Source organism: Oryctolagus cuniculus, chromosome 9 (assembly GCF_051225735.1).
Source record: "Oryctolagus cuniculus isolate XC-2025 breed Fujian yellow rabbit chromosome 9, ASM5122573v1, whole genome shotgun sequence".
NCBI classification, from domain to species: Eukaryota; Metazoa; Chordata; class Mammalia; order Lagomorpha; family Leporidae; genus Oryctolagus; species Oryctolagus cuniculus.
This window is the reverse complement of record NC_142875.1, coordinates 59,547,548-59,569,140: the sequence shown is the minus strand read 5'-3', so window position 1 is coordinate 59,569,140 and position 21,593 is coordinate 59,547,548. Positions and strand designations below refer to the sequence as shown.

Below are 21,593 nucleotides of genomic sequence, written 5' to 3'. Positions count from 1 at the left end.
CTCTGGCCGTTGCGGTCAATTGGGGAGTAAACCATTGGATGGAAGATCTCTCTCTCTCTCTCTCTCTGCCCCTGACTCTCTCAAATAAATAAATAAATCTTTTAAAAAAAGAGTGTATGCAAAGTTTTAGTAACCATGTGTACAGAAAGTAGATTGGCAGGTTGAAGGATATATTGTCTTGAAGAGCTAGGTTGAAAAAGGCTTGATTGAGCAGGCCAAGCTCGAATCTAGAAGGACAGGAACTGTGAGCATTAACTGGGAAATAAAGGTTTGGATCACAGGTTAAAAGCTTTGGTCTTGGGACTTTTCAAAGCTATGTGTGCAGGAGACAACTTGGGAAGTAGTGGTGGAGTGAGAAGTTGGAGGAGTATATACTTATGTCTCAAATTGCAAGCACTGTGATAGATAATGGCTTGGACAAGTCACTTCACTGAGAGCACCCACATCTGTAGAGACTGTTAAACTGTTATATATGCAAGGAGAAAACACGCATGGGATCATAGTGGCCTTCTTGGATTCTGAAAATTCTGCCAAGAAGGCTGCCTCGTCTGTGGATCAGTGAAGAAGAATGTGGAAAGAATTACATGGGAGAAATTTACTGGGACAAAGAAAATTTTGAATATTGGTTCAATGTAAAAGTAAAGAAAGGTATTAAAGATGGATCTTTGGTTTTGGTTTCCAAATCCAAGATGCTGACACACACACACTTCTGGAGAATAATGATAAATGCCACTATAATTTGTTTTATCTGGTTAGAGGACAAAGGAATCTATCAGAGTACTCTCTAGAATCCAAATTTTTAATCCCTTGTCTTCTCCCAAGAGAATATATGAATCTTGAAGGGACCACCAAGAGAGTCATTTTTTGTTGCCTTGAAGATTTCTGTATTCTGCATAAAACACCATAATAATCAGCACAGTGCCCACTATCTTAGATGCTATGACATGGTCATGGAAAAACAGATCAAGAGTGGTTCTATAATTCTGGGGAATGTCAGTTGAGTTAGGCAAAATAGTCTTTTAAAAAAATTACCTAAACCACTCACAGGCATAATAGCACTTTATAGGAAGGACTATCATGCAAAATGTAAATTTATAACTACTGAAATTTATTACAAAAAAGTAGAGAAAACATGTTTGAAAGCATTTTTACCTTAAAAAAATACGGCGGCAACAACAGTTTGTTCCTTATTTAATATGGAATTTATTAGCCCTTTTATTAGGCTACCAGGGTCACCTAGAATTCCTGAGACAGAAGGATTCTCAGTGCTAGCTCAAAGAACTTGCATATGCACACAGAGTGTAAGTTTGAAAATACCACTGGAATAGTTCAGTAGGAGCTCTGTCTGGCTCTGTTCATAGTGGGCTTTTGGGACAGTTACTTAACCTCTATCATTTCCATATCCTCATGCATAAAATCAGAGAGTGAGCTAGCATGACCTCTAAGATCTGTTCTGGTTCCATGATTTTTATTAGTTTGTAATTCTCAGAGTGTTGATATAAAATGGCTCCTGGCAAAACTATCATTTCCAAAATAGTCACATAAACAACAACAACTGGACTTCATACCAATTCAAAATCCTTTCAGAGTGGCTTGCACCTTTTCTGATTTTTATTTTCTGTTCTCCGTATTTTTTGGTATACATAAAAACTCCTTGTAAAATTAAGCCTTCCCCTGCTGATTCATTCAGTGATGTTACAATCCATAGCTTGAGATATAACATTTTCTTTTATTTTGGTGAAATTGTGATGTCACAAAACTTGAAATGATGCATTCAACTACATTAAGCCGCAAAAGAAAGATAATCAAAAGTGGGGATGTTCCCATCTCTCCACAGATATGTCTAGGTAATCAGCAATTGTGGGGAGCAACTCGGACTAGACTAAGTTACTGGAATTAAGACTTATTCCATGCATCTGCTCTCCCACAATATGACGCTGAGAAGGGAGAAACAGCTTCTACTCAGCTGCCTCCAGTTCAACCAATAAACTGTAGGACCTGCTCCTGATTGGAGGAGAGCAGCGTACTCGGCGTGTGGGCAGCCGAGTTGGGATTGGCGGAAGAGGACTATAAATGAGGAGAGAGACAACATGCACCTGGGAACATCTATCTGAAGGAACACCTGTGCAGCCCCCGAGAGAGCCGGCCGGCGGTGTGCCGCTCCCCCGCGGAAGTGGGGAAAGTGGCCAGGGGGAACCGCCCTTCCACGGAGGTGGAAGGGACGGTAGCCAACCCGGGAAGAACCAGCAGCAAACCCGGGGAGGGCCGAGCAGACAAAAGAACAGCACAGGGTCCTGTGTCGTTCCTCCACGAAGACGGGGAGCGACAAGCAATGATGGAAAAGAAAACACGGGCAAGACACTTGGTAAAGACTTGAAGGAGATGGCTTCAGGATAATGCATTTTTAGATACAGGACCTTGTTGTAAACAATGTAGTGAAGGCTTGAAGCTGTCCCTGTAGAGAAATAATCCAGCATTTCCTGTGTACAGTGAACTACCACCAAATAAATCAAATCACTGGGTCTTTAGCCTTTGATTGCCAAGTTCATTAACCACAGAGATACTAATTTTCCTTAAACTTGGAGTTTCCCCTAATGGGCAAATTGTAATATTGATAGGCAACTTATCTTTGGTATCCTTGGGATTCTGACTAGAGAATTAATTCTGATTCACAGAGGAAAAGACAAACTCATTTCTTCTCATATAGATTATTTTTGCACAATAAGAATAGATTGGCATTGAGAAATGTCTACTCTTTTAGCATCAATCCAGAAAACATTAACAGTATTACAGCTTTATGGAAGAGTCCATAGGTATTTTTTTATCTTTTGTTTTTGATGTGAACCCTTGATGAAAATGTGAACATCCAGTGTTCAGTATTGTCATTTACTGAGTTAAAACATGAGCAATCTGGCAGGTTGCTGAAGATCTCTTCAATTTTCACCGTAACAGAAAAGTTTTCCCTTTAGCTGATTGTTTGATGTGGCAATTTTTAGAGAGTTTTGGAGTAGGACAATCAATCCAGAGTAAGGATGGGAAAGTTAAATTATATAGAAGTTTGTGGCTTACATGATGCTTGCTAGTCCCACCAGCAGGGACACAGAGAAGCTTTTATTATTGACATGGGAAATTAGTTTCACTCACCACCTCAGTTATTAGAATTCTAAATATACATCGGCTGTTCCCTAAAATTCAGTTCTTCTTCTTGAATTTGCTACTTCTGTGGATGTGACTTTGCTCCCTAGTTTTGAGGGTTGAAACATGGTTTTAACATTTAATATCCCCCTTTTCTTCTTTAATTTACTTCTGGTCACTTGACAATTCCTAGCTATTTTGTATTGCAAAATTATGTATCTCTCTGCTTTATGTCTCTGTAGTCAGCAACCACGATCAGATCATGTTGACTGCACACAGTCTGTGCCCATGATCTTTGCAGTCATCTTCCTGTCTTCTGAATTTGCATGATCCATTCCATTTTTCCTATCACTGACATGTTAATTGTAGTAAAATATCACTTTATGTTGTCCTTTTGCTTAAAAATCTTCAGAGGGACTCAATTTTTTTTTTAGCAGAATGAAGTTTCATACACTGAAAAGTCTAATATTTTCAGCCTCAGTCTTTCAATATTTGCCATTTCAACCTTAGACTCCAGCCAGTTTGGAAACTAGAAAGTAGAATTTTCCTGAACTTCTGAGGTGTATTATATTTTCTCATCCCAGGGGTTTTACATTTTTTCTCAGATATGCGAAACCACAAGAAAAACAAAGGGAAACACTATGAAAGTGTGTAATGTGGTGTCTTGGATAGTGTTAAAGGCCAAATATTTGAAACCCCTTCTCCCAGGTACCCCTCAGGGTAATGATATTACCGAGTGAAGTCTTTGGTTAGCTAATCAGGACAGGAGGGTGCAGCCATCATGAATGGAATTAGTGTTCTTAAAAGAAGAGGTGGAGGTGGAATGACCTCTCCTTGCTCTGTAATATCTGAGAATACAGTGAGAATTCAGCATCCGACCATGTAGGCACCTTGATTTTGGATATCTAGCCTTCATAATTGTGGGAAATAGATTTCTGTTATATAAAACACCTAATTTATGGCATTTTTGGTAAAGATTTATTTGTTTTTTATTTGAAAGGCTGAGTTAGAGAGATAGAGAGAGAGAGAGAGAAAGAGAAAGAGAGAGAATCTTCCATCTGCTGGTTCACTCCCAAAATGGCTGCAACAGGTAGAACAGGGCCAGACTGAGGCCAGGAGCCAGGAGCTCTTCCGGGTCTCACATGTGGGTGCAGAGGCCCAAGCACTTGGACTGTCTTCTGCTGCTTTCCTAGGAGCATTAGCAGGGAGTTGGATTGGAAGTGGGACACCAGGGACTCGAACCAGAGTCTGTATGGGATGTGGGCACTGCAGGCTGAAGCTTAACCCACAAAGACACAGAGCCAGCTCTATGACATTTTAAAATAGCAGCCCAGACTGAATAAGATAGATTGGGTCCAGCAAAGAAAGGACTTGAGGGAAAAAGTAAAGCAATGTGATAAAATAATAATGTATCAATATTGGTTGACTAGTTGGACAAATGTGCTATACTGATGTAAGATGTTAACAGTGCTTGAAACTGAGTGAGAAGCCAATGTATCTGGGAACTATCTTTATAACTTTTCTATAGATCAAAAACTACTCTAAAATAAGAATTTTATTTAAAAGTACAGTAGTAGAGTATGTAGGGAAACCAGAATGTGAAAGACGGAGATAATTAGGTATAATTATAAATGAAGTAGTGGTGTGGACAGAGAAAGGGGAAGGAAAAGCAAGTTATATAGTTATTACATGTCAGAAAAATGAATATGAGAATTTTTAAAACATTATTTAGTCCAGTTATTGATTTTCTATGTACTTATGGGCACCCAGAGCCAGAGGAAAAGATTCTGGGTTTATTTCCTTTGCTGCAAGAGCTGAAGGTAGTTCTGAGTGTGCAGATTTTAGAATTTGCAATCAACACATCTTTGAAGGAAGAAGGGTAGAGAGGACTTTGCCTCCAAATCCTTTCCACTCTCAAGTGAGTCTTGGTGAGGAGAATACTTCTGCCTTTAAGAAAGGGCTGCTCGGTATGAGTCTGTTTTTAAGGGTAGGGTGCTTACTACAAGGTTGCATGGCTTCCCTTCAATTTCCTGGTGTCTAATGACCAAGACAGCCTTAACATTGCCTTGAGTTCCACTAACTGTAACTAGGCCTCTTCCAGACTGTAGGCTCCTCAGGGTAAGTTCTTTCTTGCTGTTTGAGCTGTAAATATTGTACAACCCAGGAATGTTTTTCTAAAGGCCCTGGGAGCCATTCCTTTGAAATGTAATCTTTAGGAAAGATAGGGCCCTCACCTTCCTAACCTTGGCAGTTAGCAAGCACAGGTGATCCAATAAGATAGATCAACTAAGGTCTTCCACTAGGCTTCTAGGAGCTCATCCTCATATTTAAAAAATCCTTCCATCCTCTTTCAGGGGAGTTGAATTCTGTCTTTATCCTCTATTACAGAAGTCTTGGCTCTGATTGTGACAGTCTTGGTCAAGTTTTCCTGGCTGCTTGTAACAAGTATTCCATGAACTTTTCCTCTTATACTGGGAGTAGCTTCTAAAGGAAGCCTCAGTAGAACAGCATCACCTGGCCACATCATTGAGGAATTGAGCATTTGAGGTGAGGGCTTTAAAATTTCAAGTTACTTTTAAAGGACTATTTGTAAATTTAGGGAAACTCATTTAAGATTCTGAGAGACTGTAGAATTTTGCTGTCTTATGGGAGAATGCATAATGGTTTTATAAAAAATACACATTTTCTCTAACAGATTTGGATCAGCATACTTATGCTCTCCTACTGAGCTATCTGATGAAATTTCTCCAGGACTCTGAATGGAAGTTCAAACGAAAAGATGCAGGGCATTGGGGTAGAATCTGGAATTTTCACCTGCAGACATCTCTGACACTTCATTTCTGAACTTTGTAATGTAAGGACAACTCAATCACAACTGTTGGGAGATGTGCATCTCCCTTTGCAATTGTTCACTTCAAGAGGTCAGCGACTAAGATTTGTGGGCCAAATCAACTCTGTCTGTTTTGTCAATGAAATTTTATTGGTACTCAGGAATGCTTATTCATTTATGTAGTGTCTATAGCTATTTTAATGTGACTGTGGCAAAGTTGAGTAGTTTCAACAGGGATGGTATGGTCCTCGAAGCCTGAAATATTATTATAAGGATCTTTAAAGAAAAATATATGCTGACTTCTGCTTTATATCATTAGTTAGTCAAACTGCATTGATGAAATTTTTTAATATGTAAAAGGTAGACAGAGAGAGAGAGAGAGGTCTTTCATTTCCTAGTTCACTCTCCAAATATCCACATTAGCCAGGGATGGGCCAGACCAGGAGCTCAGTCTGGGTCTCCCACATGGGAGGCAGGGATCCAAGTTCTTGAGCCATCAGCTGTTGTCTCCTAGGGGGATAATGTGCCTCCTAGGATTTGGAATTGGGAGCAAAACTGGGAGTTGAACCTGTGCACTCTGTTATGGGATGCAGGCAACCCATGCAGTGTGTTAAGTACTACAGACACCAAAAAGCCTGCCCCCTGTTAGAATGCTTTTTTTTTTCCCAAGGGGAAAATACATTTACTTGTTTATAAGTCTATACAATTCAATAAATTCTCATATATAAAAGAGGCATATTATGGAAGCTAATGATATGTGTTATAGAACCAGATACAGTTTGGGTTTGGAACCTGACTTCACCATTTACCAGTTGGATGACAAATAACCTTATTAGTAGCCTCTTCATGACTTAGTTTCTTCATCTGTAAATGTAGATAAATTGCTGGGTCCTTAAGAAGATTACTTGGGCTGGTAATACAGGTACTCAGAGTATTGACACATAGTTGAAATTATATATGTATTAACTATGATTATTAATAACATATAGATTAGAGCTCTCTTTTATTAAGGAGGGTAAGAACCAATGAAGTCATTATTGCATAAGCAAGCCTGTTACCTGCAAGAACAAATGCTCAGAATATAGTGTTAGCAGACACTTCCTGTTCATTTTACCTTCAGCACTGTCCTACCCCTTCTTGGCATTTTATTATTTTGTGTCCCATTTTATCATGGACTTCTTCAACTTGTTGGTAAAAATATCAGAGACTGTGTTTATGGAAAAACATGCCTCATGTAAAGGAATAAGTTACTAAATGCAGAATTTCATGCTTAGTGGTGACAATGGGGACAACATAAATATTTTCATTTTTCCCTTTAAAATTACAGTAGTTTCCTAAAATTTAAATTTCTGTTCATGCTCATCTCGTGGTTTTCTGAATCACCACCTCTGTATTTGGTCCCGTCTGCTAACTCTCCTAATTTGGAATAAAAGATCCCTGAATTCAAGGTGAACTTCGGTTTCCTCAGCTGTGGAAGAGGGATACAGCTGCTCTGCCCATCTCTTTGGGGTGTGCTCAACATCCACTAATGACTGAAATGCAAAGCCTTCCCTTCAGTGACAGGCGTTGGCTGGCGAGCTTCCGGCCACTTCTGATCTCATGTCCGCTCCTCTCTTGCTTGCTTGCTTCTCATCGCAGTGCCTCCTTGGTGCTGTTCTGGCCTGCAGTAGAGTGGCGGCCTCAGTGCTTTTGCACTTGCAGCTCCTTCTGCTTGGAAGGCTCTGCCTTCAAACATTTCCTTCTTTGTGGTCCTTGTTGTCAATTCCCCTGGAAGGATTTCTTTGACCATCTGATTTAAGCCATTGCCGGTTATGGTATCATAACCTCTTCCCCACTGTGTTTTCCATCACAGTGCTTGTACTTTTACATTTACTTATTGTTGCCTGCCTCCCCTATAGAATTAAGCACCAGGAGGATAAACTTTTCTCTATTTTAGTCATTGTTATATTCCTAGCACTGAAAATAGACTGATATAGGGCAGGTTATTTAATATAAATGTGTTGAATAAATAAAGTACATAAGGGCTTGCATATTAATTGGCTTTGAAAAATCATGAAGCTGAAAGGCAATTTAAGTCACAAGACTCAAGGACTATTGCTTTTTCTGTTTCTTGCCTCTTGCAGCTGCTAAAACACGCCTTCTATCTTTCTGCACCGATCTCCCAGATCCCCTTTGTTGGCCCCTGGCTCCTTTCATCAGCTCTCCCTCACCAACTTTCAACTTAATTTCCAATCTCATCTGAAATCTCATTGTTTCTCGCATCTCAATCTGCAATCGCTCTCAGTTCTCTACAACTCTATCACCAAGAGGACATTGATGCATCAGCAAGCAGAGGTGTGTTGGAGGTGTGAGACATGACACAATTAAGTAATGGATAAAAGATGTACAAAGTCACAGCATCTATTGTTAATTTAGAAACTGTCAAATAAGCCCAACTACACGAATTCTGGAGTGGCTTTGGAGAGTGGAGTTTCTGACAAACATGAGAAAATACCGGTACATAATTTGAAATAGGGTACTCCCCTTGGATAATTCTTCCAAATCATTTCTGACAAATATAACAAGACAAGATTGAGTGGAAAAGATCCACAGCCTCTATTGTTCTGACTTTGCTTGTGCCTCCCCTGCCTTGGCTGTTACAGAAATTGTAGCAGAGATATTTTCCATACCCAGACCCTCACTTCAGGGACCGTGTTGATCTCCCTAACTTGACGTCTCTGGATTTAAAGCTAAGACTTTCAACAGTATACTTTAATAGAAACTCAGGAAAACAAAGAACTGTTATAACAACATTAAAGCAATGAAAAGAAACATACATTAAGACAGGTTTATGTGATCCCTTTGACTCTTCATCCTATCTGTATGATTACTTAATATGATCACTTCAACATGTAAGATGGCACTAGTACCACCCAGCTTAATAGGATTTGGAGTCCCATGGCAAGTTTTTAGCTTTATCCTTAGGGGTAAATCTGTGGAAATGTGTGCCAAACTGTACATTTTAGGCGCCTGTGTTGTGGCACAGCAGGTAAAGCTGCTGCTGCCTGCAATGCTGGGATCCCATATGGGCTGTGGTTTCTGACCACGCTGCTGCACTTCCCATCCAACTCCCTGCTAATGGCCCTGTAAAAACAGCAGAAGATGGTCCAAGTGTTTGGGTCCCTGCTGCCCAAGTGGGAGATCTGGATGAAGATCCCAGCTCCTGGCTTCAGCCTGGCCAAGCCTCAGCCATTGTGGTCATCTGGGAAGTGAACCAGTGGATGGAAGATGTCTCTTCCTCTCTGCCTCTCCCTCTTCCCTCTCTCTCTGTAACTCCAACTTAAAAAAAAAATCTTTAAAAAGTTTTAAAAGAGAAAGAGAAATCGGGGCTGGCAATGTGGCGTAGCAGGTAAAGCTGCTGCCTGCAGTGCTGACACCCCATATGGGCACCGGTTTGAGTCCTGGCTGCTCCACTTCTAATCCAGCTCTCTGCTATGGTCTGGGAAAAGTGTAGAAGATGGTCCAAGTCCTTGGGTACCTGCACCCATGTGACAGACCCAGAAGAGGTTTCTGGCTTCTGGCTCATGGCTTCGGATTGCCACAGCTCCGCTCTTGTGGCCAACTGGGGAGTGAACCAGAGGATAAGAAGATGTCTCTCTCTCTCTGCCTCTCCTTCTCTAACTCTGACTTTCAAATAAATAAATAAATCTTTTTTTTAAAAAGAGAGAGAAATCCAAAGTTTTTTTAAAAACAGGTTTAGAGGGCTGGTGGATAAACCAGCTGAGGTCTTTTTGTCATTTCATAGGAAGAACATATTAAGGCTGATATCTTGCTCCTCATGGCTAATTTCCAAGCATATGGGGGGCGTGGAACAAGTGCTACTAACCAGCTGCACAGGTGGAGTATCTGAGGAAGGAGGAATTTACATTAAGATGGAGGCAGGATCAAGAACATAAGATTCATCTGTGGATGATGAGTGGCGCATCAAATTGTCTCCAGTTCTGACTCCTTAGGAGAGAGGCAGTCATCAGATGTGAGTCCACTTGCAGGGTTTGGCCACACCAAGGACACATGCCCCTTTATCCCAAGGGTAGTAGTGTATAAGGTGGTTCCATGACTCAGGGATTATAGCATGATGTGGAGGTGGTGAGATATTACACTTCAGTGCCGTGAGTGCTAGAACAATGAGGATGGAGTCAGCACTGGAAACAGCAGCATATGCCAGTGCTGTAACCTGAGAGCCATGGAGAACACCACGATTTTCCATAGACCATACAAGTGAGTGACCCTCCTTGGAAAATCTTCGGAGACTGGGACAGATTTGCAGGAGTTGGATCTTTCTCCCTGCCCTCAGTGATGGGGATAGCTTCTTGTCCCCAGTGTTAGTGACAGGGGTAGATTTAGTGTTTCATTTTCATTTCTGGGATTTATTTCCAGGTTTGTGTTAGAGAAATCAGGGTTATATAGAGAAGTTATGCACTTTTCAGACAAGCTTAGAGTTCAAGACACCCAAGTCCCATCTCCACCTTCAGTTTGCCCTGTACTTTGTCTGCTACCCTTTGGCTTCTGACACAGGGACCATCCTTAACACCCCAGACTTGTTATTATTTACATTATATTTTATATATGATATATAAATATTTATATTATATATTTAAGGACTTGTTATTTGTTAAGTCCTGTACTATCTGCTTTTTAACTTATTTAATCATTCTCAAATAATAGGAAGTACAAATCATTGTGATCCCAATTTTTACTCAAGTGCACAAAGATAGGAAGATGCAGATATAGGATGTGAACTTGGCCTGGGCTGTCTGACTATAAAACCCAAACTTAAAAAAACTTTTTTATTTGTGAAAAGGGGACAAGCTTCATGTATTTCATGTACACAGTTTTAAGAGCATAACGATACTTCCCACTGTACCCTCCCTCATTCCCACCCTCCTTCTTATTTTTCTTTTGATTTTTACAATGACATACTTTCAATTTTCTTTATAGTTACAAGCTTAACCCTTCACAAAACACAGAATTCAACAAGTAGTAAGTAGAAAAACTATTCTTCCTCGAGTATAGACAAAGGTTATAAAAATAATCAAATGTTAAAATGTCAGTTTCGCTCATACACTTTTTTTGTAGTATGTGTATTAGTTACCACAAATCAGGGAAAACATAATATTTGTCTTTTTGAGATGGCTTATTTCACTAAGCATAATGGTCTCCAGTTGCAAACTCAAACTTTTAACCTCTATTTGATACAGATCTTTGAGTGGCTATAACTAATAGGACTTAGTACAGGGTTCATTCCAAGTACACACTCAAAAATGTTCAGGGGATTATTTTTTAATTATGCAAATAAGACGGGGCCTCAGGCTTGGAGCCTGAGAAGCAGATTTTCACCAGACTTTTAGAGAACAACCAGGAGCAAGCTCGGAAAAACACTTCAGGTCAATTGGATTCTGGGGTGGCCTGAATTCATTTACCAGAATTAAAAGCAATATTCTCCCATGGCAATAAGCCTGGAATTAGAGATATTGGTTAAGTTGTCAGTGTGGGAAATGAGTTTGAATTCAAGCAAGACAAAAACAACAAAGAACACCTCTACCTAAGGCTTAAGTTGAGCCAAGATTTGTCTAGCTCCTCTTGCTTTCCCAAGGACCCTGGCTACTCAGTCCTCCCAGCTTCCTTCCCTCAGTCATCTTATGTCCTCTTTGGCCACAAGTCTAAGGCCAGCACCACCTTTCTCACTCAAGTCCTTATGGTTGAGTTTTTGCCATCAGCACTCTTCTCTTCAGTTAAACAGTCAAAATGTATTCAAGACTTGTTGACTTCTAAAATCTGAAGGCTCGTAGCCCCTTCCCCCCAGGTGAGATAGATTTGCAAGGTGGCAAGCAACCTCATTTTATTCAACTTCTTAGGGCTGCTGAAAGGTCCATTAGAGCTAGCGAAGGAACTTACTTAAACAGCTGGGCTTCCTCAGGTTCCTTGCACCTGATGGAGTCAGGGCAGGAGGAGGGAGGGCAGTCAGGTTGGGCTGATGCTGTGCCAGCTTTTGTCCTTCAGTCAGTTGATCTACCTGGAGGACTGGTTTGAACATGCAAGAGGGCTTATTGTGTTCTTTCCCCTTGGGCAGGGATAATAACTCCCCAGCCACCCCCGCCAATGCACATACTCCCTTTTAGGTTCCCTGAGCATGCTTGGAGCAATTTTAATACCCAGTGTTCCTATACGAAATAAACTACACAATGCTCATCTAATTAATAAGGTAACAGTGCGCTGCCTTATTGTAAGGTATCAATCATTTCAGCAATTCATTCCTTAACATTTGCAGTTGGAACTAAATTCAGAGAGTGCAGTAGGGATGGCTATCATAGGAAAGCAGCAGGCACGCCAAGTCCTGACAGGTGATGGAGTGCAAGGGTTCATGTTTTCAGCACTGGCCTTGGAATTACTGACTCCGAGTCTTTCCAAGGATCACACTGTTTTGGATGATCTTGGACAAATCATTTAGACATGCTTAGTCTGGAAGTATGAAACTCACCCTTTCTAAACTAATCCTTTTAAATGCTGACAGTTTCCTTTTTGGGGCTGCTGGAAAAGACTCATGTTACGGCATGATATGTTGAACAGAATAGTAACCAATATTTACGGGAAATGAGGTTGTCTCTTTAGAACATTTTCCCTAACAAGTCCTGGTGTTTTGGAAAGGTAGCATAATACAACCCTGTGTAATATTGTTTTGTTGTGATGCATTGATGATAACAGCAAGGTTATAGTTGGCTGCTTGTCTAAAGCATCTAGTTTCCATCTATCAGTAGGAAAGTTGCCTGTGAAGATTATTGTCTGATGTTAACATTTCTGTGTTGAGATGAGTTATTCCAGAGACTACTTGTACTGGAAGACAGCCCTCCAAAAATTTTTGAAGTGGAAGCCTAGTTCTAAAATGGAACTGCAAATGAGGACAACATGAGGCTTCACTAGTTCTAAGTAGGTTCTAATTGTTACATGATTACTGTATGAGGGAAAGGCAATAAGTGTATTATGCATCTCATTCCTTGTTGGTTGCTTCCTTTTCTCTCTATAATTTCCTCTTTCAAACCCCCTACTGACTCAAATGTGTTTTCTCATCCTCAGTTTCCTATCAGTGGTCCTTCTTGTGTGTTACACTTTGTGGTTGATGTTGGATCTTAAGGCACTCTTGGGGCCTGCTGTCATCATAGGAAATCTCTAGGACATACTGTATTCAATATCAGACTTCCCATGAATGATCTAGAATGCCAGATCATACCCTATGCTATGGCTAATACATGAGGAAGTTGATATTTCCTGGAATTGATTCTCTCAGAATCACTGACTAGCCACATACTTCTACAAGAGTTTTAAAGGGGACAGGGTTTTTGCGGCTACTTCCGCAAAAACCAGTCTCTTGGTGAGTTAGACTGTACCACCTGAAGTCACAAGGAGTATTGGCGGGTCTAAAGTATACATAGGAAACAAGGTCTTCTTGAGTAAATCTCAAATCAGAAGCAAGGGCAGGCCTTAGGAAAAGCACATTAAAGATAAGAAGTGGTGCAGTAAGCCTGTAATTATAGAATGGACTGAAATTATTTATTTGCAAAAATTAAAAAAAGAGGAAGGAAGGAGGGAGATTGAAGTGAGGGATAGATAAAAGGAGGGTGTTATGGTTATCTTAGAATTGTATGGATGATTCTTATCTTGTTTAGACAAGGTCATAGTCAAAGTGGAGGTTCTCTCCTCCCTTCAGAGAAAGGTACCTCCTTCTTTGAAGACCTGTTCTTTCCACTGGGATCTCACTCGCAGAGATCTTTTGCCAGAGTGTCTTGGCTTTCCATGCCTGAAATACTCTCATGGGCTTTTCAGCCAGATCCGAATGCCTTTAGGGCTGATTCTGAGGCCAGAGTGCTATTTAGGACATCTGCCATTCTATGAGTCTGCTGAGTATCTCACTTCCCATGTTGGATCACTCTCCCCTTTATTTATTCTATCGGTTAGCGTTAGCAGGTACTAGACTTGTTTATGTGCTCCCTTTGACTCTTAGTCCTTTCATTATGATCAATTGTGAACTGAAATTGATCACTTGGACTAGTGAGATGTGTGGGGAGCAGCCCGGACTGGACTGAGTTACTGGAATTAGGACTTATTCTATGCATCTGCTCTCCCACAATATGGCGCTGGGAGAGAAGAAAACAGCTTCTACCCAGCTGCCTCCAGTTCAGCCAATAAACTGTAGGACTTGCTCCTGATTGGAGAGCAGCATACTCGGCGTGTGGGCAGCCGAGTTAGGATTGGCGGAGGAGGACTATAAAGGAGGAGAGAGACGGCATGCACCAGGAACATCTAAGAGGAACATCTGAAGGAACACCTGTGCAGCCCCCGAGAAAGCCGGCCGGCGGTGTGCCGCTCCCCTGCGGAAGTGGGGAATGCGGCCAGGGGGAACCGCCCTTCCACGGAGGTGGAAGGGACAATAGCCAACCCGGGAAGAACCAGCAGCAAACCCGGGGAGGGCCGAGCAGACGAAAGAACAGCGCAGGGTTCAGTGTTGCTCCTCCACGAAGAGGGGGAGCGACATAATGGTGCCGTGACTCGGATATGAAGCCTAGGCAGGGCTTAGTGTCGTTCCTCCACGAAGAGGGGGAGCGACATAATGGTGCCGTGACTCGGATAGAAAACCTAGGACGGATAGGAAACCTAGCTCGGATAGGAAACCTAGGACGGATAAGAAACTTAGGAGGGAAGAAACGGGAAGAACTGGGAAAATACCGGAGAGAGAGACTAGCAAACAGCCTAGGGAAAAGCCGGACGAAAGAGGTGCCGGAGGAAGCTGTTGAAAGCCTAGGCATAGACTCAGATACGGACTACGGGGGGAAGCTGGGAGAAATCTCTAAGGTCGAAAGCAAAAGTGAAAGCTAGAACAAACAGACTCGGACGCGGACTGTGGGGAGAGGCCAGGAGAAATGAGGGAGGAATATCGTTGGAGGAAAGCTTGGGGAAACATACCGGGTAGAGAAAAATGTTAGGGAAATTGAAGCCGCGGGGGGCAGGCCGAGGCGGAAACGGAAGCCACTTTGGGGTTCTCAAGTTAGCCCGGGAATAGGGGGCGAAAAGTTGAAACCAGAAGCTGAAACGTGAGCCAGGTTGGGATCCGTCTGATTAGCCCGGGGAGCAAAGGACGGGAAGCCAAACCGTGGGGCGGAGACGTACGCTGGGTTGAATTCGCCAGGCTAGCCCGGGGAACTTAGATTGAATGCTAGTGGCGGACACGTAAGCTACGCTGTGTTACTCGCGGAAGCCGCCGCGTGCAGAGAGAGCACGGGGCGTGAATAGATAGGGAACGGGGCTGGCGTAGGCCGTGGTTCAGACGCGAAAGGGTTAAGCGTGGAGACCGCGGAGCGCGCGAAGCCGAGCCGCGCAAAGCCGGGAAGCTGCGCAGATGAGAGAGGCGCGCGGGCTGAAGCGGCCCAGAGCCGGGAACCTGCCGGTGGGGCGAGGTGCCGGAAAGCCGCAGGGATAAGAGAAATAGAAGTTTAGAAGTAAAGTGAGAAAAATAGGAATGCTGGAAGATAGAAGTAAAATGGGAGAAATAGGAATACCCGGAGATAGAGAAATAGAGAAAAATAAGGCCTCCCCTCAACATGGCAACGAGAAAGCTTGGATTCGGTCTGCCTGATTAAGTGAGGCGATGAGCACCTGGGCGGCTAGCAGCTTATGCGCCGCAGGTCACCGAAGACAGGCACGAATTAACATCAGTAAGGCTTCCCCACAATGCAACAATTAGGAGGCTTGGATTCGGTCTGCCTGATTAAGGCGATAAGCACCAGCAGGCAGCTCGACCAGAGTATGAGCTGCAGGTCACCGAAGATAGGCACAAACCAACACTAATAAGTCTCCCCCACAATACGGCAATGAGAAGGCTTGGATTCGGTTTGCCTGATTGTTAGGGCTTGTAAGCCCCTGCAGGCTCGACCAGAGCATGCGCTGCAGGGCACCGAACACAGGCACGCATCAGCGCCTAAAAACCTCCTCACAACATGGCGAAGAGAGGACCCGGATTTGGTTTGCCTGATTGATAGGACTTGTAAGAGCCTGTGGCAACTCTAGCAAGTAGAGCAGAGTGTGTGCTGTGGGACACCGAAGACAGGCATGTATCAACGCCAAAAAATAAAAAGAAAGGGGGATCTGTGGGGAGCAGCCCGGACTGGACTGAGTTACTGGAATTAGGACTTATTCTATGCATCTGCTCTCCCACAATATGGCGCTGGGAGAGAAGAAAACAGCTTCTACCCAGCTGCCTCCAGTTCAGCCAATAAACTGTAGGACTTGCTCCTGATTGGAGAGCAGCATACTCGGCGTGTGGGCAGCCGAGTTAGGATTGGCGGAGGAGGACTATAAAGGAGGAGAGAGACGGCATGCACCAGGAACATCTAAGAGGAACATCTGAAGGAACACCTGTGCAGCCCCCGAGAAAGCCGGCCGGCGGTGTGCCGCTCCCCTGCGGAAGTGGGGAATGCGGCCAGGGGGAACCGCCCTTCCACGGAGGTGGAAGGGACAATAGCCAACCCGGGAAGAACCAGCAGCAAACCCGGGGAGGGCCGAGCAGACGAAAGAACAGCGCAGGGTTCAGTGTTGCTCCTCCACGAAGAGGGGGAGCGACAGAGATGGCATTGGTACATGCCACCTTGATGGGATTGAATTGGAATCCCCTGGTATGTTTCTAACTCTACCATTTGGGGCAAGTCAGCTTGAGCATGTCCCAAATTATACATCTCTTCCCTCTCTTATTCCCACTCTTATGTTTAACAGGGATCACATTTCAGTTAATTTTCAACACTTAAGAATAACTGTGTATTAATTACAGAATTAAACCAGTCATATTAAGTAGAACAGACAAAAAAAAAATACTAAGAGGGATAATGTATTAAGTTGTTCATTAACAGTCAGGGCTATGCTGATCAAGTCACCGTTTCCCATAGTGTCCATTTCACTTCAGGAGGTTTCCTTTTTGGTGTTCAGTCAGTTGTCACCGATCAGGGAGAACATATGGTATTTGTCCCTTTGGGACTGTCTTATTTCACTCAGCATGATGTGTTCCAGATTCCTCCATTTTGTTGCAAATGACTGGATTTCGTTGTTTCTTACTGCGGTATAGTATTCTAAAGAGTACATATCCCATAATTTCTTTATCCAGTCTACCGTTGATGGGCATTTAGGTTGGTTCCAGGTCTTAGCTATTGTGAATTGAGCTGCAATAAACATTAGGGTGCAGACCGCTTTTTTGTTTGCCAATTTAAACTCCTTTGGGTAAATTCCAAGGAGTGGGATGGCTGGATTGAATGGTAGGGTTATCTTCAGGTTTCTGAGGAATCTCCAGACTGACTTCCATAGTGGCTTGACCAGTTTGCATTCCCACCAACAGTGGGTTAGTGTCCCTTTTTCCCCACATCCTCGCCAGCATCTGTTGTTGGTAGATTTCTGCATGTGAGCCATTCTAACTGGGGTGAGGTGAAACCTCATTGTGGTTTTGATTTGCATTTCCCTGATTGCTAATGACCTTGAACATTTTTTCATGTGCCTGTTGGCCATTTGGATTTCCTCTTTTGAAAAATGTCTATTGAGGTCCTTGGCCCATCGCTTAATTGGGTTGTTGGTTTTGTTTTTGTGGAGTTTCTTGATCTCTTTGTAGATTCTGGTTATTAACCCTTTATCTGTTGCATAGTTTGCAAATATTTTTTCCCATTCTGTCGGTTGTCTCTTCACTCTCCTGACTGTTTCTTTTGCAGTACAGAAACTTCTCAATTTGATGCAATCCCAATAGTTGATTTTGGCTTTGACGGCCTGTGCCTCCCGGGTCTTTTCCAGAAACTCTTTGCCTGTGCCAATATCTTGAAGGGTTTCTCCAATGTTCTCTAGTAACTTGATGGTGTCAGGTCGTAGATTTAGGTCTTTAATCCATGTTGAGTGGATTTTTGTGTAAGGTGTAAGGTAGGGGTCTTGCTTCCTGCTTCTGCACGTGGAAATCCAATTTTCCCAGCACCATTTATTGAATAGACTGTCCTTGCTCCAGGAATTAGTTTTAGATCCTTGATCAAATATAAGTTGGCTGTAGATGTTTGGGTTGATTTCTGGTGTTTCAATTCTGTTCCATTGGTCTATCCATCTGTTTCTGTACCAGTACCATGCTGTTTTGATTACAACTGCCCTGTAGTATGTCCTGAAATCTGGTATTGTGATGCCTCTGGCTTTGTTTTTGTTGTACAAGATTGCTTTAGCTATTCGAGGTCTCTTGTGCCTCCATATAAATTTCAGCACCATTTTTTCCAGATCTGAGAAGAAGGTCTTCGGTATCTTGATTGGTATTGCATTGAATTTATAAATTGCTTTTGGGAGAATGGACATTTTGATGATATTGATTCTTCCAATCCATGAGCATGGAAGATTTTTCAATTTCTTGGTATCCTCTTCTATTTCTTTCTTTAAGGTTTTGTAATTTTCATCGTAGAGATCTTTAACGTCCTTGGTTAAGTTTATTCCAAGGTATTTGATTGTTTTTGTAGCTATTGTGAATGGGATTGATCTTAGAAGTTCTTCCTCAGCCATGGCATTGTCTGTGTATACAAAGGCTGTTGATTTTTGTGCATTGATTTTATACCCTGCTACTTTGCCAAAATCTTCTATGAGTTCCAATAGTCTCTTAGTAGAGTTCTTATGTCTAAACAAGATAATAATCGGAGAACTCAGAGGGCTTCCATAGCCTTGGAAACTCATGACTGGAGCATAGGGAGATTACTGATGCCATAGACAGGAGTGTCAATTGGTAAAGTCAGCAACAGGAGTCACTGTGTACTTACTCCTCATGTAGGTTCTCTGTCCTTAATGTGCTGTGCATTGAGATTTAATGCTATAACGAGTACTCAAACAATATATTTCACTTTGTGTTTCTATGGGGGTGCAAACTGTTGAAATCTTTACTTAATGCATACTAAACTGATCCTCTGTAAAAAAAAAAAAGAAATTATTAACTCCCAACTTGACTCTCACTGGGATTAAACATGACAATAGGTCTGATCTGATTTCATCATCATTTAAAAAAAATCATCTATTATTTTTCACTTTATGTTTCTGTGTGGGAGCAAACTGTTGAAATCCTTACTTAATGTATACTAAGCTGATCTTCTGTATATTAAGATAATCGAAAATGAATCTTGATGTGAATGGAAGGAGAGAGGGAGTGGGAAAGGGGAGGGTTGTGGGTGGGAGGGACGGTATGGGGGGGAAGCCATTGTAATCCAGAAATCGTACTTTGGAAATTTATATTCATTAAATAAAAGTTAAAAAAAAAGAATTGTATGGATGAAATACATGGAATCTATTCACTTTATACTAATAATTTTTTTAAAAAGAAATGCAAATTGGGAATATTCACCCCACTTCCTTAAAGGTTGGATTGTGTCCCCTTATAATTAATAAGCTTAAGTTCTAGTTCACAATACCTATGAACTTGACCTTATTTGGAAATAGGCCATTTCAGATATAATTATTTAGCATGCATTTTTAGGATGGATTGTAGTCCAATAGGATTGATAGCTATTCAAATGGAAATCTGGACACAGACATGCACACAAGGACAATGCTGTATGATAGCAAAGGCAGAGATTTAGGTGACTTTTTCTAACATTTATTTTTTATTTATTTGAAAGGCAGAGTTGCAGGGAGGAAAAGGAAAAGGAGGAGGAGGAGGAGGAGGAGGAGAGAGAGGAAGAGAGAGAGAGATCGATCTTCCATTCTCTGGTTCACTCCCCAGATGGCTGCAATGGTCAGCGCTGGGCCAAGTTGAAGCCAGGAGCTTCTTCTGGGTCTCTCACATGAGTGCAGGGACCCAAGTACTTGGGCCACCTTCTGCTGCTTACCCCATGCACATTATCAGGGAGCTGGATCCGAAGTGGAGCAACCAGGTCTCGAACCAGCACCCATATAGGATGCTGGTTTTGCAAGGTGGATTAATCTGCTACACCACAATGCTGGCCCCTAGATAACACTTTGGAACCCAAGGAGCACTAAGGATGGCTGGTAAACCACTAGAAGTTAGAGGAGAACATAGGCAGATCCTCCCACACAGCCATCAGAGGGAACCAGCCCTGCCAGCACCTCGACTTCTGTCTTCTGGCTCTCAGAAGCATGAGACAATAAGTTTTTGTCATGTAAGCTACCCAGCTGTGGCAATTTGTTATGGCAGCCCGAGGAATCTAAGACTGGCACTTACACTAAAACTTCTGTAAAACTTGGACAATATAGACCTCCTATTCCAGAGCTGTTTTGAGAGGCAAGGTCAAATATTTGGTACAGTTAATAACCCCCATTTTACACTCAATACATTTTGGCTATTATGGTTATGTAATTATTACTCCTATCATTGTATCTGTTTGAAGATCCCTACTATTCCCCATTCTGTGATTCTCAACACGCTTAAGGTTATTAAGTTCTGAAGTTGGTTGAAAGCTAACTCCCTCAACTGGGTAGAATGATTCATAGGTTTATAAACCAAGTTTTAATTTCAGAGCTGAATTAAGGAGATCCGAGCCTGCTTTTGTACCAGTGTAGAATGGCAGGGATGTAATGCAATGTAATACACATCCACAGGGAGATGGCATGAGAGTCACCTCCCATAACTTAATCTCTAAAGCTACTTATGGAAGGCTTTTGTTGAAACAGACAGGGTTTCTGCAATTAAATTACCATACGTTAAAAAGGTTTCATTATGGCGTGATTCTATTATTAAAATCGGCAGCAAATAAGCAGTGTGGGCTGCCTGGCTGCAAGCCTGCATTACTGAAACCAGCATTCTTTTTAATAGGTGAAAGAGTATTAACCTTCAGGAATCTCTAAAATAACACATTCTCAAGAATATGCAAATGGTAAGTTGTGCTCCACACTTGTTTAAAATGGAGGCTAGCCACTGAGAAGACTGATCCTGTTAATTTACGTGGCAGGCTATAGGCTGCTAGAAGCCACACTCTGTTGAGAGAGGGAGAGAGACAGAAGCAGGGTAGTTTAAAGCTGTTGGGATTAGTGGGACTTTGATGCTGTCCTAACATAGAAATGATGGCTGGTCCAAATCTGTCGTCTCTATCAGCCTCTATCAGCCAGCCTCCCTATCTCAAATAAGGCATTTATCTTCCAAAAGATTGTTCAGACTCCAATGAAACTTAGTGGACCCAGACAAATGGAATGCCTTTTTCGGGAGCTTGTCATAATTCTCACCGTGCAACCCTTTTATGGTTGCCAGGAGCTGTTTTTGTGGACTTTGAGTTGCCAATTTGAGATGGACTCAGAGATGCATACATAAATACTGACCCAAATTTGAAGTTATGATTTTTCTGAAATCATGGATCTTGCTTTATCAAATTGATCTTCCTTTATGTGTTTCCATTTTGATATTTCTGTCTACTAGCACCCACTGAAAAAAAAAAAAAACCTTCCAAAACTTTTCAAATCTGGTTTATTTTGCACTTGCTATTTGAAAAAGTAGCTGTTGGGAATAATAACAGAAATAAAATTATATCAGACAAATGGTTGTTTCCAACCAGTGTGCTGGAGGAAATAATCAATAGCTCTAGTGTTGGAAAATCAAATATGT

At 42.0% G+C, this 21,593-nt stretch overlaps 1 long non-coding RNA gene across 15 annotated transcripts in view; it reads left to right on the top strand.

The window, feature by feature from the left end:
- The window catches only part of LOC138843694 (uncharacterized), a 240,821-nt gene that overhangs the window by 179,193 nt on the left and 40,035 nt on the right, over positions 1 to 21,593 (top strand). The window contains exons 1-2 of one of the 15 annotated variants that reach the window (XR_016212873.1): positions 5,099 to 5,253; positions 5,524 to 5,682. The exons of 10 other annotated variants lie outside the window; for them this stretch is intronic. This is a non-coding gene — a long non-coding RNA (uncharacterized LOC138843694). Of the gene's footprint in view, positions 1 to 5,098; positions 5,254 to 5,523; positions 5,683 to 9,892; positions 10,223 to 20,810; positions 20,872 to 21,593 lie in introns of those variants that run through there. 4 more of the 15 variants (XR_016212878.1, XR_016212879.1, XR_011378650.2 and 1 more) reach the window with 4 other exon arrangements.